Source organism: Lissotriton helveticus, chromosome 4_1 (genome assembly GCF_964261635.1).
Source record: "Lissotriton helveticus chromosome 4_1, aLisHel1.1, whole genome shotgun sequence".
Taxonomy (NCBI): Eukaryota; Metazoa; Chordata; class Amphibia; order Caudata; family Salamandridae; genus Lissotriton; species Lissotriton helveticus.
Genome location: NC_136063.1, coordinates 656799402 through 656811434, shown reverse-complemented (window position 1 = coordinate 656811434; position 12033 = coordinate 656799402). Strand labels below are relative to the sequence as shown.

The 12033-nt window shown below is 43.9% G+C and overlaps 1 protein-coding gene across 1 annotated transcript in view; it reads left to right on the top strand.

The window, feature by feature from the left end:
- RP1 (RP1 axonemal microtubule associated) overlaps window positions 1-12033 on the top strand; it is a 1491030-nt gene that overhangs the window by 1024956 nt on the left and 454041 nt on the right. The gene's annotated exons all lie outside the window — the stretch shown is intronic.

Genomic DNA, 12033 nt, shown 5'->3' with positions numbered 1-12033 from the left:
GACCACAGCGCTTACCTTAAAGTTGTTCGTCCACGGGGAAGGAAACCCGACACGTCACGGCAGGCTACACGGAAACACTAGAGAGAACAGCCCCAAAAAGAAACATTAAAAGAATATAAACCAAAAAGGCTGAACACCTGTAAAAGAAATACTAATTACATTACAATTTAAATCGCGTACCTGAAATCCCTTGGACCAAGGAGACGGAGACAGACAGCCAAAGATCCCATGACAAAATGGCGACCGGAAATCGTTTCCACGCCGCCGCCGTTCAATTCGTGCAAAGAAAGGAAGATACATAAACTCAAAAATACCTTTCCCATGTTAAAAAACTCCCGGGCATTGAAAAGGGACAGTCATTTGTTACAAAACACAACATGGCTTACCTGCAAGTCGTCATGCCACGAATGAGCCCCTACACAAAAACACAAAAGAGAACAGTCCCAAAAAAGAAATACATTACAATATAAACAAAACAGGCTGAACACATAAAAGAAATTACAATGACATAAAAAAGTAAATTACACAACACACCATCGCTTACGTGCAAGTCGTCACGCCATGGAGGAGACCCGACACGGAAACATGAGAGAGAACAGGCCCAAAATATATAAGACCAATAGGAAATACACTTGTAAACAAAATAAGTATTAGATGAAAATGTAAATTGCGTACCCGACACAAAAACACTATTACAAAACACACAATCGCTTACCTGCAAGTCGTCACGCAACGGAGGAGACCCGACACAAAAACACTAGAGAGAACAGGCCCAAAAAATAAATACATTACAATATAAACAAAATACACTTAACACATATACAATAAATTACAATGACATACAAATGGCAATCGCATACCTGAAATCCATCGTACCACGGAGACAGACACCGAGCGAGCCAAGAATCCAAAGACAAAATGGCGACCGGAAACCGTGACCACGCCCAGATCCCGGGACCACGCAGCGACGCCGAAAAATACCTGCAACGAAAGTGAGATAAATTAATTCTAAAAAAAGTTTTACAAAGTTACAAAAACTCACAGTCATTAAAAAGAGACAGCCATTTATTAATTACAACACACACCATCGCTTACCTGCAAGTCGTCACGCCACGAAGGCGACCCAACCCGGAAACATTAAAGAGAACAGGCCCCAAAAATAAATACATTACAATAAAAACAGAATAGGCTGAACACATAAAAGAAATTACAGCGACATAAAAATGTAAATTAAAAAACACACCATCGCTTACCTGCAAGTCGTCACGCCACGGAGGAGACCCGACACGGAAACATTAAAGAGAACAAGCGCAAAATATATAAAACAAATAGGCTAAAGACTGTAGAACACATAAAACAAATTACAATTATATACAAATTAAAAGCGTACCTGAAATCCATCGTACCACGAAGCCAGACACCGAGCGCAAAATGGCGACCGGAAACAGCGACCACGCCCAGATCCCGGGACCACGCCGCGACGCCGAAAAATACCTGCAACGAAATGAAGATAAATTAATTTGTAAAACACGTTGCAAAGGTATAAAAAGTAGAACACATAAAACAAATTACAATTACATACAAATTGAAATCGCGTACCTGAAATCCATCGTACCACGAAGCCAGACACCGAGCGCAAAATGGCGACCGGAAACCGCGACCACGCCCAGATCCCGGGACCACGCCGCGACGCCGAAAAATACCTGCAACGAAATGAAGATAAATTAATTTGTAAAACACGTTGCAAAGTTATAAAAAGTAGAACACATAAAACAAATTACAATTACATACAAATTGAAATCGCGTACCTGAAATCCATCGTACCACGAAGCCAGACACCGAGCGCAAAATGGCGACCGGAAACCGCGACCACGCCCAGATCCCGGGACCACGCCGCGACGCCGAAAAATACCTGCAACGAAAGTGAGATAAATTAATTTCTAAAACACTTTGCAAAGTTATAAAAAGTAGAACACATAAAACAAATTATAATTATATACAAATGTAAATCGCGTATATTACAAAAGACACCATCGCTTACCTGCAAGAAATCCCTTGGAGCACGGAGACGGAGACAGACAGCGAGCCAAGGATCCCGACCGGAAATTGTTCCCCCCACCGGGCCGTCGCAAAATACCTGCAGAGAACAAAAAAAAATACGTGATTAAAAATTTCGGATGGGGCATTCAAAAAATACAGTCATTTATATTACAAAAGACACCATCGCTTACCTGCAAGAAATCCCTTGGAGCACGGAGACGGAGACAGACAGCGAGCCAAGGATCCCGACCGGAAATTGTTCCCCCCACCGGGCCGCCGCAAAATACCTGCAGAGAACAAAAAAAAAAACGTGATTAAACATTTCGGATGGGGCATTCAAAAAATACAGTCATTTATATTCCAAAAGACACCATCGCTTACCTGCAAGAAATCCCTTGGAGCACGGAGACGGAGACAGACAGCGAGCCAAGGATCCCGACCGGAAATTGTTCCCCCCACCGGGCCGTCGCAAAATACCTGCAGAGAACAAAAAAAAATACGTGATTAAACATTTCGGATGGGGCATTCAAAAAATACAGTCATTTATATTACAAAAGACACCATCGCTTACCTGCAAGAAATCCCTTGGAGCACGGAGACGGAGACAGACAGCGAGCCAAGGATCCCGACCGGAAATTGTTCCCCCCACCGGGCCGTCGCAAAATACCTGCAGAGAACAAAAAAAAATACGTGATTAAACATTTCGGATGGGGCATTTAAACAAATACAGTCATTTATATTACACGCTTACCTGCAAGAAATCCCTTGGAGCACGGAGACGGAGACAGTCAGCGAGCCAAGGATCCCGACCGGAAATTGTTCCCCCCACCGGGCCGTCGCAAAATACCTGCAGAGAACAAAAAAAAATACGTGATTAAACATTTCGGATGGGGCATTCAAAAAATACAGTCATTTATATTACACGCTTACCTGCAAGAAATCCCTTGGAGCACGGAGACGGAGACAGACAGCGAGCCAAGGATCCCGACCGGAAATTGTTCCCCCCACCGGGCCGTCGCAAAATACCTGCAGAGAACAAAAAAAAATACGTGATTAAACATTTCGGATGGGGCATTCAAAAAATACAGTCATTTATATTACAAAAGACACCATCGCTTACCTGCAATTTGTTCCGCCACAGCAAAGAAACCCGACACTTCAGCAAACGCAGGTCCCGGCAATGCCGGACCAGACTCGGGGGCGTTCCCGGCGTCGCGTGACGTCGGCAAAAGGCAAAGAATGTCGGGAACGCCCCCGTGTCTGGTCCGGCATTGACGGACAGGCCCCTCGTCCAATGGCAAGGCTCCGTTTACGGAGCCAGCCAATCAATGACGAGGGCCGACCCAAAGCACCCTACAGTTCTCAACAGGATTTCGCCTGCGCGAAAAAGCTGCGCAGAGCGCAGCTTTCGCTAGGCAAAACCTAAAAATGACTCTCAAATTCTCTCGTCCTCTCTGTGGGGCATGTAGTCACAATAGAAGTCAGAGTACCACTGAAGACAAAATGGTGGATGACTGCTTTTATTTGCTTTTATGGGGTATTTGACAATTCACAATAAAAGAAGTACTGAAAAGTATTTTTTATGTGGATTAAAATCTGACAAATTATGTAGTTGATTTGTTTGTGGAACATAACACGTTTTTGACCTTCACAGTATGCAACAGCCATCTTGGTTGTGGACAAGGGACATACATTATGTGGAACTGAAAGAAAGACTAATGTTATGTTATGGTATAAGGGAATTGATAAAAGCTCACGTACATCAAAGGTCTCTTGGCGCTAAGTTAAGAACCACCACAGAAGTTGTATTTAGCAATGGGCCTGAGTGAAAAGCCAGGTTTTCAGTTTTTTTCTAAAACACATAATTAGTCATCTGCCTGACCTCAATCGGCATGGAGTTTCAGAGTCTAAAATGTTAAACTGTTTCTCAAACTGTTTGCACTGTGTTTAGATGTGTTTTTTACTCTTTATTTATGTTTAAAAAATCTGAAAAAAATTACAATGCTGCCTTGTTTTGCATTGTGTTGCATTATTTTCTAATGGTTTAGGGATTTGCACAATTTAGCATTGTTTAGGCATGGTGTGCATGGCACTTTTGTGCTGGGAGCATTTTGCAGCATGTAGTAATATATTGTGTGGGTTTTAGGCATATTGGGTGGCATTGTGCCGTATTGTTTGAAGATGTGCCTCACAAAATCGTTTACTTATATAATTTTGTTTTGCTATCATACTATGTATCGTCACAATTATTTTGTTTCAAACGTGTATTTAATTGGCATTTTTGTAACCATATTAACTGCTATTTTTTCGGTATTTAACTCCAGTTTCCTATGGATACATAAAGTGGATGGTAAACACTAGCAGGGTAGTAGTAGGCATGGTAGCAGTATACGTGGTAATGGTCCTTTAATGTATTGCTATGTACGTTTGTGGTAGTGACATCCGAGGTAAAGAGATGCGTGGTAGTGGTGGATGCATGGTAACAACTGCATTGTAAAGGCATGTGTGGTAAAGGCATGCGTTGTACCGTCATGCTCCTTTGAAATTTGGCATTGAAGAGAGAATGAACAGCAGCTAGGAGTACAATAAGAAACAGCCCCATGTGAGATACTCTCCCAGGCATCAACCGCAGGCTTTCAATGTTGTCTTCAGAGATCTATTAACTACGGACCGTGAAAGTACTGCAGTTCTAGAAGTGCAATACTGCTATATGTGTATGATGACAACATTAAGGAAAAAGATTGAATGGGCATGTAGTCAGCGGCGGCTTGGAGATGGAGGAGGTAGTCAACAGACGACAGAATAGGTCAAATTAAATAAATAAATAAACCTATTCCGTCGTCTGTCAACTTCCCACCCCACTGCGCTTACCTGCACCGGCTGTGACTGCATGTAGACAGAACTGCACTGTTACTGACACAGGGCCATTTCAAAGTAGGACAGTGATTGAATGGGCATGGAGTATTAATTTTCCCATCATCTGAAAAAAGCACTTTCCTTAAAGAAAGGCTATAGATTGATCTGGAATTGAGACTAATCATTCCATTATATTGAATGTTATTTTGGCAGCAAAGGGTCTAAATATTAAGTGAAAAATAAATCTGCAATTATATATCTGTTCTTCCTTCTTTCTGTCTGATTGTCTCCTTTTCTCTCCAAATGTGCTATTTTGCTGGACTGCATAGTGTGGGACTGTATGTGTGTCTGAATATTTTTACTTTGTTTGTGTCAGCTTCTGAGTTTAAGTTGATATATAGATTTTATACAGATTTCAATAGTCTGCCATTCCTAACTCCCTACCTTGTCCTGTTTCGTTCCAATTCATTTAGAACGTCTACTCTATTCTGCACCATGTTTTCCTCTGCCACGTCCTACTTGCCTACCAAATGCCTAATATTTGCTATAAATGACTATTCAATTTCGGAGAGGACTATTCCTTTTCAGAAGGCTAAACCATTATTTCTTCTGTTTTCTCCTTTCCAGTGTGCCGATACATATAGTTTGGCCTGGCTTTAGAGCAGCATAACGTAGAAAACCAGCATAGCACAACACATATCTCTCAGTCTGTATGTATAGACTGTTCTACGTGTGTGGGTGGCTAGGGATGTGTAGGTTTGTGTGAACATGGTTGTCTGTAAGTATACAGCACCTCTTTCCTTATGTGCATGCATGTGTCATACATGTTAATGTGTGTTTAGATGTTAGTTGTCTGACTGTAATTGTACATGCGCTATTGAAAAGTCAAATCTATTGTCTTTGTGAGTGCTTGTGTTTATACTATTAGAGAAAGGAACCTCTCCTGAGAAACCAAGTCTCTTTATTTTTTAGGTGAGTTACTTTGCTTTTAACATGCTTTGTAGCTCAAGTGATAGTATGCTAGTTTACAAATGTACTTGGCCAGCGCACATATGTGTTTGGCACACAAGTCTTACCTTACCGGTTCTAGTAAAATACATCAGATAGTTTGAAAGCAGGTGAAAGTCTTTTGTACAGCATCCTCAGCACACTGTAATGGCACTGTATATTTCAGAGGTATTGTTCCACTGAAGCAGAGTAAGGGACAGATTTATCAATTTAATTGTGAAGACACAAAATCGAATCTAAGAAATAAATAAAAGCTGACTCCCTGAACTTTTAACCCTGGACTTTCTTGGTCACTTTTTTGCCTGGCTGTTTGTTGCTTGTAGTAGTCATACCATGCATATCCAAAATAAGGATTTACTGTTTGTCTCATAGCTTTTGGACTCAGTGCTGGATTTAAAGCATTTGCTCAAAGATTTCCAAAATTAAACAACCAGTACAAATGTCTTTAATTGCTTTTTGTTAGTGCTCAGCTTTGCCTCATCGTTTCATGGATGGCTTAACTTTTTCAGTAGTTCAATTGATTCTTGAAGCTGGTGGAACGCAGTAAGGAAATAATTTTATTTACGGTATCAATCTCATTAACTATTTGGACAAAAAGACCCTGTTCCTACTGGGCCATTTGGTTGATTAGATCTTTTTTCATAGGTGCAATTAATCAAGAGCTGCAAATCAAAATCAACTTATATATCGCAAGCTCAAATATCTCTTAAGGTCAATGATGGTATTTTGGTGTGAGTTTAACCCCTTCCATGCTGGCCCGTTTCCGCCGCTGTGCGGTAAACAAACGAACAGGGCGGGGCCGTGACGAACCCCAGCCGTCATCAGCACACGAGCACCGTGGAGCGTGACGGCTGGGGTTCGTCACCAGCATGGAAGGGGTTAAAGGGGTTTATTAAATCTTCAGTAAGTATTTCTTTATTAGTCATCAATAAGTAATCAATACATCAGTAATACAATACGTATGCTCCTTCAGATTTCGGTCAGCCAAAGGCTGCAATGCCTTGCTTCACCCAATTAGACAGGAATCCTCAGAGCTACTGTTCTGTAAACAGTTGAAAACCTGGTTGTTTAGATCAACCTAATGGTTCAGGTATCATCTACTGCTACTATGTTTGGCTTCTGGGTCATGTTACCTAGCACAGGAACACTTTGTTGCAAAGTAGCTATGCACTCTGCAAGTGACTTCATTATTATTATTATTATTATTATTATTATTATTATTATACAGAGCAATCACATAATGCACATTCAATATGAGTAAATCCCTATTCTCAGTATAAAAAATGGGAGAAGAGTATCTTTTATAACCCATAAAGAGTTCCAAAATGAGAGGTGAATGCAGAAAGTTTTAAGCAACTTGTTATTTAATAAGCACTTTCCATAAAGAGAAGCTCAGATTCTCAGTGGAGTCTCAAAACAGCATAGATTCAGGCAAGGTAAAAATGAATGGGTGTCAACATAGAGCTCAGCAGAGAGTCTGGAAAAGGGTCTAAAAAGTCTCCTATGGGGTAAAAAACCTTTCCATTCCAGAAACACGCACTAATATAAAATTTCAATATCTATCACTAAGAAAAAAATGTAGTATTCTCCTGTCTTAGCAAATCAGCAATGTCAGCATTATGGAAATGGGACAGCTTCCATCATCTAAGCAGTTTCAAGACAAAAGTCTTTAAGATATTAAGTGTTAAACGAGAATAAATTTTTGGGAGCAAAAACAAATCTCCCAAGTAAAACTCCATGAATACCTTTAAGACGAGATATGGGCCTTAAATCAATAACATACAAGGCCCAACTTATGCTGCTACTCTACTGCAGAAGGCTGAAGTATTGCTGAGACCTGGAAGACTATTGTGGAGCCTTGGAGAGGGTGGCATTACTGGATATATGTGTCAAAATTGCATGGCTGTCTTATGTCCAAAATCTGTTGGTTCAAATTAGGCTAGCGGATTATTGGTCTTCCTCGGCTTCCATGATTCTTTTTTTTTCTCCACATTTCTTTATTAATTTTAAGCATAGGTTACAACATTCAAATAACCAATACCACTTAGCATGTCGATATCTCAAATTGACCAACCATACAGTATGCAAACATTCTGAGCATTTTGTGTTATTTGAGCTAGGCCGCTCGGGCCTGACCTGCTTAATTATGTTCTGTACGACCCCGTTAGGACACTTATGATTGAAAACACACATCATACTTGATCCCCGTCACCTGTCCGGTCGAGGCTCTGCAGCTGCGCCAGCAGTGGGGGCTTGCTCCAGGAGATATGACTGGAGGGGAGTCCAAGTGTCCTGGGGGTGGGAAGACAGTGGTAGGAGTTCAGCATAGGCGTGCAATTGGTCTTGGCAATATATGAGGTCATTCAGCAGTCTTTGAATTTAGGTGCCCTTCCTCTGCCCCATCTACAGGCCACTCTTCGCTTAGCGAGCAAGAGTGCTAAGGAGACGTATTTCTGCAGTGAAGCGGTCAGTGCCTCGGTGTATCCTAATAGCGTGACAAGGGGTCTTCGAGGACGTGCAGTCCAGTCATTCTATCAAGCTCCCCCAGCACCTCCGTCCAGTAACTTCGGATAGGAGGACAGTCCCAGCTTAGTGTCTGAAGTCTGCTCCCTCCCTCCGACATCAGTCACAGTGGTCAGTATCGCAGAGGTGGAGGCGCAAACGGTGTAAGTATTTATAGTGGATGATGCGCAGCCAGCTGCTAGCACATATTTTCCCGGTCTGTTGACAGCAGAATGACCACTGATCATCAGTGATGGAAGATTCTAGTTCTTCCTTCCAACGGGTCCTAGCCGAAGGGGGGTCGTGAGTGCAGTCTTTTTCGGTGGTGCGATAGAGCAGTGAAATGACATGTGCAGGGGTATTTTTCTGCAGCCGAGACAGTGTACGGGGTTCCTGTGGGAAGCACGGGGTGAGGGCCTTGACATCTTGTCTCAGCCGAATATAGAAAAAGTGTTCCAGCGGGGTGGGTATGGTAATACCGAAGAATTTCTCACTGGTACAAAATGTATTGTTTTTATAAAGCGGACCCCATGTCTGTATGGAAAGCTTTCGGAGGAGGTAGCAGCAGCCACCCTCACATGCGACCGGAAGATGCCCCCAGCTTCAGAGAGGCAGCAAGGGGGAATATAACAAGGTGATGTGAAGGCGACGGGCCAGGTCATGCCAAGTGCTGGTAGTGCAGTCTACTGTGGTGGAAGCGAGTCATCGCGGGATAGCAGGTGCGCTTAAATATGCAAAGCAGGGGTCAGGGACATGTAACCGTCCTTGATTGCTAAGTGAGGCATATATGGGGGGGCCATCTAATACGCCGCAAAGTGGGCCTGAGCACAACTGAAATACAGCTCCAGGTCGGGAATCTCAAAACCCACCACACTAAAGGGATGTGTGAGAGTGTCCCAGCACAATCTAGCTTGTTTCCTTCCCCAGGTAAGACAGATGGGTTGAGTTTTTAGGGCTTGGAAGAAATGTCTGCTGGGGGCATAGGGGATGTTGATGAAAAGGTAGAGCTACTTGGGCAGGATTACAATCTTTATAAGTGAGGCTCTGCCGGTCATTGAAATTGGCATGGCGATCCACCTGGTGATTTTGTCAGTGAGAAGGTCTAAGGCGCGCCCTTACTTTGCTGCCATAAAGACATTACGGCTCCGGGTAATGAATATCTCCAGATACTTGATTGTGTCCTCACACCATGTGAAGAGTCCAGTCTGGGATGAATAGTGGAGTAGCTTCAGTAAAGGGGAAGATTTGGGATTTCCCCCAGTTTAATGTTGACTCCTGAGAGCTGCCCAAAGAGGATGGGCAGCCTCAAAATGGTACTGAGGCTGTCTCCCGGGTTACGCAGATAGAGCGTGAGATCGTCGGTGTATAAAGAAATCAGGATCTGCTGTTCGGGGTAAATGAGGGCATGGCCACGAAAATGTTGGCGAACCTTAGCGGCCAAGACTCAATTGCTAGGGCAAAGAGGATGGGGTACAAAGGACACGCCTGTCTATTACCTCTGGCTATGGTGAAGGGGGAGGACCTAGTACCATTGATCAGTACACTAGCCTGCAGACCTGTATAGAGTAGGTTAATCCATGCCAAATAGGGGGCGGGGAAGCCCATGCGCTGAAGGACAAACGCTAAATAATCTCATTCTATGGAATCAAATGCCTTGGTGGCATCAAGGAAGACAGCCACAGCATTCATTTCAGGATCAATGTCCTGTAGGACAGCAAATAGGGTTCGAAGGTTGTGGGAGGTGCCTCTACTGGGCACATACCTCGACTGCTCTGGGAAGACTAGGGCAGTCATGAGGGGGCTGATGCGATTCGCAATTAATTTTATTAATATTTTAGTATCTATGTTGATGAGGGAGAGGGGCCTATATGAATCGCAATGCGGCCGGTTTCTCCGGCTTCGGTAAGGATATTATGAGCGCCTCTTGCATTGTCTGGGGGAGTATACTTGTCTCCCTCACCTCCTCGTAGACATGTTGCAGGATGGGAATAAGTATATGATGGAAAGTTTTATAAAATTCAGCCTGGAGGCCATCTGGGCCAGGGGCCTTACCAGACTGCAGCTGCATTATGGCGATAATGATCTTGTTGTCCTTATGATGTTCAAGGAGGTATTCCCTCTGGGTATCCCCAAGCCAAGCAATCACAGTGTCTTCAAAGAAAGGGGTGAAATTGGCAGGGTGTGTCCTGTGTGAGGTGTAAAGAGTGCTGCAAATTTGTTTAAAGGTGGTAGCTCTTTCTGAAGTGTCTCTATGTGTGTGCCCTTCCTCATCAGTAATTTGTAGTATGGTGTTAGTATGGTGTTAGAGAATCTAGGGGGACGAATCAAGGCCGCTAGAGCTTTGCCTGGTCTCTCACCCTCCCCATACCTGCGGGCTTGAAAATATTTCCCTTTCGGCTGTCTCTTGATAGTCAGTGAGCAGTTCCCATAGGCACGTTTGTAACTCAGGGGTAGGTGTGGCTTGCATGTGGGCTTCAGTATGTTTAAGTTTGTTCTCTAATTTGCAGAGTGTGGAGCGAATGGCCCTCAATATCCCCCCGCTTTTGGCAATGCAGATTCCGCGCACGGTAACTTTGAAGGCCTCCCGTACCGTGGAGTATTGTACAACTGAGTGGTCATTGATGGGGAAGAAATCCGCGATTTCTTGTTCGAGTTCGGCTTTAAATACAGGGTCGAGCAGGGCCTGCATGGGTAAGCACCAAGACAAGTATGGGGACTCTTCATGAGGGGGTACGAGCGTGAGACAAACCGGAGAATGATCAGAGTAGGTGAGCAGCAAATGGGAAGAGCGGGACAGCCATGGGATTAGCCCCCCTGGAGATGATCAAGCTGTCTATCTGAGACGAGGAGGAATGGACAGTGGAAAAGCAGGAGCCCTCTCTGTTCCGTGGGTGAAGGCTGCGCCATGCATCTACAAGGCTGTGGTCTGCAACAATATGTTTTAGGGTATGATGTGCGTTGCAGTAGTGAATGGGTTGCGGGTGTGAGCGATCTAGTGGTGGATCAAGAGTGACATTAAAATCCCCTCCCCATGCCACATGTGTTGAGCCGGAGTCCAATATCTTTCCCCAGAGGACCCAGAAGAATTCAGGGTCGTCAGTGTTCGGGCCGTAGCAGGAGACAAGCGAAATGGATTAAGCAGCCAGTCTGCCCCATGGAATACTGTATCTGCCCTGCAGGTCAGCCTAAGCCCAAACGAGGGTAAAAGGAAGTGTGTGCTTGATCAAAATGACTGTGCCACATGCGTAGGTGGAGTATGAGGAGAAACATCAGCAGTTTGCCCATCGGGATGCAAATGAGGTTGGGGTTGTGGGTCTAAGATGTTTCTCCTGGAGCATAGCGCAATGTATGTTGTGTCGGTCCAGGTAAGAAAGGATATGATGTTGTTTGCAAAGGTCACCCAGACCTCTCACATTCCATGTCAAGAAGTTGTATTTAGGGGAGTTAGGTCGGTTTCCATGGTGACATGTTGAGAGTGCTATAGTCTGCATCAGGTATTTGTCGAGCAGGTCAATTGCGTCAGTAATGGCTATGCGCGTCAGGTTAACAGTAAATGGCAGTAAACAAATTCTCCCCCTCCCCCACCCACATCAGCAGCCCAATCTTGCTGTGACATGATACCCTCCT